This window comes from Eptesicus fuscus, chromosome 4, assembly GCF_027574615.1.
Source record: "Eptesicus fuscus isolate TK198812 chromosome 4, DD_ASM_mEF_20220401, whole genome shotgun sequence".
NCBI classification, from domain to species: Eukaryota; Metazoa; Chordata; class Mammalia; order Chiroptera; family Vespertilionidae; genus Eptesicus; species Eptesicus fuscus.
Window position 1 is genome coordinate 75067612 of NC_072476.1, and position 6819 is coordinate 75074430.

Genomic DNA, 6819 nt, shown 5'->3' on the forward strand with positions numbered 1-6819 from the left:
TATTGATTTCAGAGTGGAAGGGAGAGGGAGAGAAAGAAACATCAATGATGAGAGAGAATCATTGACTGGCTGTCTCACGCACACCCCCCACTGGGGATCAAGCCCGCAACCCAGGCATGTGCCCTGACCAAGAATCATCCATGACCTTTTGGTTCATAGGTCGATGCTCAACCACGGAGCCACACCAGCTGGGCTCAGGCCTGATTTTATTTAAAAGATGGACTTGCGTCTCTTTCTGCCATCGGTCTGTGCCACCACAATGGTGTGCACGAATGTCCTGGCTGATGCTCTGAAGAGTATCAATAATGCCGAAAAGAGAGGCAATGCCAGGTTCTCATCCATGCTCCAAAGTCATTGTCCGGTTTCTGACTGTGATGATGATTGGCGAATTTGAAATTATTGATGACCACAGAGCTGGGAAAATTGTTGTGAACCTCACAGGCAGGTTGAACAAGTGTGGAGTAATCAGCCCCAGATTTGATGTGCAACTCAAAGATCTAGAAAAATGGCAGAACAACTTGCTTCCATCCCATCAGTTTGGTTTCATTGTACTGGCAACCTCAGTGGGCATCATGGACAATGAAGCAGCAAGAGGAAAACACACAGGAGGGAAAATCCTGGGATTCTTTTTCTAGGGATGTAATAGATATGTGGAAATAAAATGCCTCAAAGGAAAAAAAATAAAAAAGAAGGACTTGCTAAAAAATAAAGGGCGGTTGGTATGCCTATAGATGGTTACCTGATAGGCCTCTGTTGCCAGGAAATTATGTGCAAAATATACGAGTATATTTTTGTACCATTTAAGTAACAATAAAATGTATCCACCACCCAGACTTTTCATAATTGTACCCTCTGCTCTCCACCTTCAAGATGCAACCACCTTCATTTTGTATTACACATTTATGATTCCCTATTTAAAAATTTTGAATTTTACATAACTGGCTTCTCTGTAGGTATTCTGAAACTGGCTTCTATTTTTTAGTGCTATTAAAAAGTCATCTATCCTGTGGGACATTTGGGTTGTTCCTTTTTATTTTTTGCTATTACAATGCTGATACGAAGATTCTTGTGTCTTCTGGCACATAAAGGAGTTACTCTTAAGTTATATGACTACGAGAACTGCTGAGTCTTAGCATAGACAGATGTTCACATTTGACTTGGTAATGGCAAACTGGTTTCCAAAGTAATTGTACTTTATGCTAAGTGAAATAAGCCGGTCAGAGAAAGACAAGTATATGATCTCACTTATTTGTGGAATCTAATGAACAAAATAAGCTGATGAACAAAATAGATCCAGAGACAGAAGATTCCACAGTCTCTCAGAGGGAAGGCACAGTGGACGGGTGGGAAGAGATCAACTAAAGAACTTGTATGCACATATGCATAACCTATGAACATAGACAATAGGGTGGTGAAGGCCTGGGGTGGGGAACAAGGGTGGGCTAGAAGGGGTCAATGGGGAAAAAGGGGGCATATGTAATAGTTTCAACAATGAAGATTTGATTTAAAAAAAAATGAAGTAGTTATACTAAGTTGGCATTGTAAGAGTTCTGTTCCTCTAGGGTGCATCTTTATAAACAATTGGTATTTCCAATTTTTGTGAAGTTAGTGAATGTGAAGATATGTAGCATCTTTTCATTTATTTAATGGCGATCCTATAGGTTAAGTACTAAGGGAATGAATAAGTAATAAAACCAATTTAACCACAGGCTAACTTATATAAACAAGAGTTAAGTTCTTAGGAATCTCAAGAACGTTATAATGAAACGTTAAAACATTGAGGTACTGCTAGACTGATTTCACGTGTACCGGTATTTAGATGTCTCCAGGTAGTTTTGAGCTGCCTATTCATGAATCGGTAGTTTTAATTTCTATAGCTGTAATTTAAAAGATTATACTAATCTTTTTGGGGATACATTTTTAATTTTAAATGTAGACACCACAAACTGATAATCATTTAGGGAAATGTTTCTTAGGCCACTTTGGCCTGCCCAGTCTTCAAGAGTTTCCACAAATGTGAAAAAAGCTAAAGGATTCAATACCACCAAACCAGTATTACATGACATGTTGAAGGGTCTTCTTTAAGAAGAGCCCTAGCCGGCGCGGCTCAGTGGATAGAGCGTAGGCCTGCGGACTCAAGGGTCCCAGGTTTGATTCTGGCCAAGGGCACATGCCTGGGTTGCAGGCTTGGTCCCCAGTAGGGGGCGTGCAGGAGGCAGCCAATGAATGATTCTCATTATTGATGTTTCTCTCTCCCTCTCCCTTCCTCTCTGATATCAATAAAAATATATTAAAAGAAAAAAGATACAAAACAAGAATAAAATGGCAATAAACACATATCAATCAACAATTGAATCTAAAAAGCAAAATAAACCAAACAAAAAATGATTTTAAAAAAGGTTTATAGTTGTGACTAAAGTTTATTCTTGTATTACTTATTGTATTACAACTGTAAATGTACTTTTACCCACCCCCGAGTTCTTTCAGGTTTCTTTGGCTATATTCACAGAAGTGGACTCGCTGGGTCATAAGGCAGTTCCATTTTTAACTTACTGAGGTAACTCCATACTGCTTTATGATGTCTGCATCAATCTGTATTCCCATCAACAGCGCACAACGGTTCCCTTTTCTCCACATGCTCACCAACACTTGTTGATTTATTGGATAGCCATTCTGACAGGTGTGAGATGACATCTCATTGTGGTTTTAATTTGCATTTTTCTGATGATTAGTGATGTTGAACATCTTTTCATTATTTCTTTTGGCCATCTGCATTATCCTCTTTGGAGAAGTGTCTATTCAGGTCCTTTGCCCACTTTTTGTGTGGAGTTTTACAAGTTCTTTATAAATTTTGGATATTAACCCCTTATCAGCTGTATCACTGGATGTTCTGAAGAAGTAACTTGTGAATGTCCAACAACAGTTAGATGGTTGTCTAAATTGTTCCAGAATATAGTGTAGCTACCAAGTCAATGTGTATTTATTAACAGGCAAGTTTAGAAATAAAACTGTATAAATTCACTAATAGTTCATTTATTTTAAATTGTTTAATGAAGTTCTTAAAAAAACAACATAAGCTTGAAACGGGATACTTTAGAATAAAATTTAAATCGTCAGACCAAGAATGCTATTATATGCATAGAAATGAATTTCATTCATGACTGGCACAAAAATCTAAAGCTTAGTGTAACAGTATTTACCATATCACTTTTACCAATGGTTTAGAAATTGTGATTAGTTTTTAAATTTTAATTTATGTTGAACTGAACAATGATCTATGTGGATGTCTCAGAAGACTGTTTTATATCAAGTTAACACAAGACCGAGATTAAGTATTACAATATGACAGTCACAGCTTCAGCAGTTTCTATATTCCAACTGCACAGTTATGAGAAAGTCCAAACTCAGAACTGTGTAGTTCAAATGCTACTTTTCAAGCATTCCTAAAGCATTACATGTAAACTATTGGGAGTCAGGTTAACTCATTACAAAATTAAAATGGTGTCAAAAACAGGTATAATATCAAGTAAAAACAACTTAGAGTTTGTACTTTATTAGGCTTTTTATTATCTTCTCCCACAACCTAAATTCTGGAGTCTTAAAACTCTTTTTTTAATCCTTACCCGAGGATATTTTTCCATTGATTTTTAGAGTGGAAGGGAGGAAGGGAAGAGATAAGTGAAACATTGATTGGTTGCCTCCCACACACCCTGACCCCGGCTGGGGATGGAGCCTGCAACCCAGGTATGTGCCCTTGACTGGGTATTGAACCCAAGACTCTTCAGTCCGAGGGCTGACACTCTAACCACTGAGCCAAACCAACCAGGGCTTAAACTCTTTCTTGAAGATGTATTTTAGAACATGATACCCAAGTTTCAGCCCCAGCCCATATCCAACACAATTGAGCTCTTTCTTTCTTCCTTTTTAAATATATTTTATTGACTTTTTACAGAGGAAGGGAGAGGGATAGAGAGCTAGAAACATCGATGAGAAACATCGATCAGCTGCCCCCTGCATACCCCTTACTGGGGATGTGCCCACACCGAGGTACATGCCCTTGACCGGAATCGAACCCGGGACCCTTCAGTCCGTAGGCCGACGCTCTATCCACTGAGCCAAACCTGTCAGGGCACAATTGAGCTCTTTCAATCTCAAACATTTTCATGTGCAGGTAATAAAGGGTATAAAACCCCAAACCCCATTTCCCTTAAAATTTCGTCGGTTAAAGTGATCTAATCTCAGGCCTTCACTGTTGGAAAATGTAAATCTCAAAAAAACCAAACTACTCTTCAGTTATGCACACATTTCCCCTGAAATACAATAACACATTTAGAATAAACTATTACTTTTATAAATGGGCATTTCCAAAATTATGTATTTTTTAAAGACTAAAACAAGCCTCAATAGGATACATTCATACACATTCATGCAATCTATCCTTATAATGCTTTATTCAAAACTTCACCTTTCAATTATTTTTTGCAGAGCACTATCATTTGGTGGTAGAATCAACTGTTGAGACATACATCAATAGGAGTTAAGCTAAAATGTGGGGAAAATAGTTCTTAACTTTTACTACACAGATAAAAAAATATTCAATAAACAAGAGTGCACCAATGTGTAAACTAAGAGGAAAAAAAAACACACCTAAAAACAAACAAACAAAATAACCCTCCCCCCAGCAACAGAAACAATACAAAAGACCTATGTGGATCCAAAATAGGGGGAGGGAGAGAAAGCTCATTTCTTTCATTAAAAATCAGAGTGAAACATCTATAGTTAAACAACTTTATTAACATAGTCAAGCAGTGATTAACATTCACATCTATTATGTCACATCATACAAATGTAAATACAAAATTACTACAGTACAATATATATTCTCTGCATGATCCAAAATATTTGGTGGCCCCAAAAAACTCTCTTTAAAATTCAGCAGCTTATCAAAAATTAAAACCGTATTCTATTTAAAATGAAGATCTGTTAGCACAGAGTTAGACTTCAAGAAATATCAATTTAGTACAGTTTGAGAAGTTGCAGGAGGGTATGTTTGAAGGACACATTCTAACATAGTGTGGCAGGTACAGGAAACATCAGATTTAAAGCTTTTAAGCATAACTCATACAACCTAAGTTGTCAGCAGAAAGATCCAGTTATTTATAATTAAAGCTAAAACTACTACATTATTGCACCCAATATTATTAACATGAATATTAAGTGTAAAACTTTTTTATAACACGAAGTGAAGTTATTAACCACGTTTAAACACCTCTTCTCACAGATAATCTATTAAGTAAAATTATACAGTATTGTCTAATTATCATCTCCATAAAAACCATCCAATCTTAATTTAGTTATATATCCACAGAGGAAAAGAATAATGAAATGAATGGTGAAAGTACAGTGGAGCCCCTTTAGGAGGCTGGTAGCAGGAGGGGACCAACACTGCCTTGAAGGCTAACCATGTTACAGAATTAAGACTTGCAAAATAGCGAATTCGGCTTAATACCAAGCCATAGTATAAGGGGATCCTATGATTAACAAAAATTCTAATAAAAGGGAAAACAACATTTTCCTAATTAGTGATATAATGCTTGGCAAATTGATTTAGTTTGATTTAAAAATGTACAAGAGGTGAAAAAGTCATTTAACTTCCCTCAAAATCATGCATAAGGTGAAAAAATCATTTAACTTCCCTCAAAATCATGCATACATTGAAAAATACGTCCTGGGATACAAATCAGAATAAACAGTTGCTATAATTTAAATGCATACCTTAAAATTAATATGTATAGTAATTAGGAATAAAGATAAAGAACTCTATACATGTAATACCAATGGGGGAAAGATCTACATAAGACTGAAAAAATTAGTCACAAGTCACCTGGAGAGTGTACAAGTGAATGAAACTTTTATGTAAAATTTAATTTTTAAGAGGCATTAGAAATATCATCATATCTAATACAGTATGAAAGGTACTAAGTAGATATACAATGCTCTTGCATGGTATTACTACTAGATAATGTCACACAGTTCTTTATTGATCTGATTTTTCATCTAGATTATCCCAGGCCTTTAACAATCTGAAGACCAATTTTCTTAAAGATTTTAATGCCTACACTTCAATAACAATACTACTAGCAAGTTAGTGCTTCCTCCTTGTACTATTTGCAAAAAGTAATTCAAGCAAAGCTGTATTTTAAGGTACTACTCAAGAAAGGATTTAAATTGCAGTTATGCATGATACACTCTTCGCCTGAGAAGAATGTTTTTGCACCGTTATCTGTTAATACATTCAATATGAATAATATAAAAAATTATACAAAGAAAAAAAACCACACCTCCACTTTTTTTTCCTTTATGGCAAAATATTTGTTAAATTTAAAGTGTTTGAGACAAATTCTGGCATTTCAGTTATGCAGGGCAATTTAATACAGAATAGAAAAATGTCCACTTTGCTATCTTGAGGGTTTGAAGAAAAGGAGGACCAAATTAAATTCACTTTCAAGGTAAACCTACAGGAGGGATTTATACCACCCTAGTCAGCTAGAATAAGGACGGGAAAACCAGACTACATGGGAAGATTCTTCATGAAATACACTAAAAAACAAAGACTATAAGTATAATGATCCTTTATAAGCATATGTCACCAAAGCAAACAGAATACAAGAGTATTCACCTGAGATAAAACTTGTATCTGAATATTTTGTAACTGAGTAGACAAAGCATTTCAATAGAGGAAAGTCAGCGGAAATTATTTTAAAATATACATCTGATACTATTTTACAATATATGCAATTTAAGCAATTCAGATCAATG

At 35.7% G+C, this 6819-nt stretch overlaps 1 pseudogene; it reads left to right on the top strand.

Annotated features, from left to right (window-relative positions):
- Nucleotides 1-259: 259 nt before the first annotated feature.
- LOC103305185 (40S ribosomal protein S15a-like) lies at nucleotides 260-695 on the top strand (annotated as a pseudogene).
- Nucleotides 696-6819: the final 6124 nt, after the last annotated feature.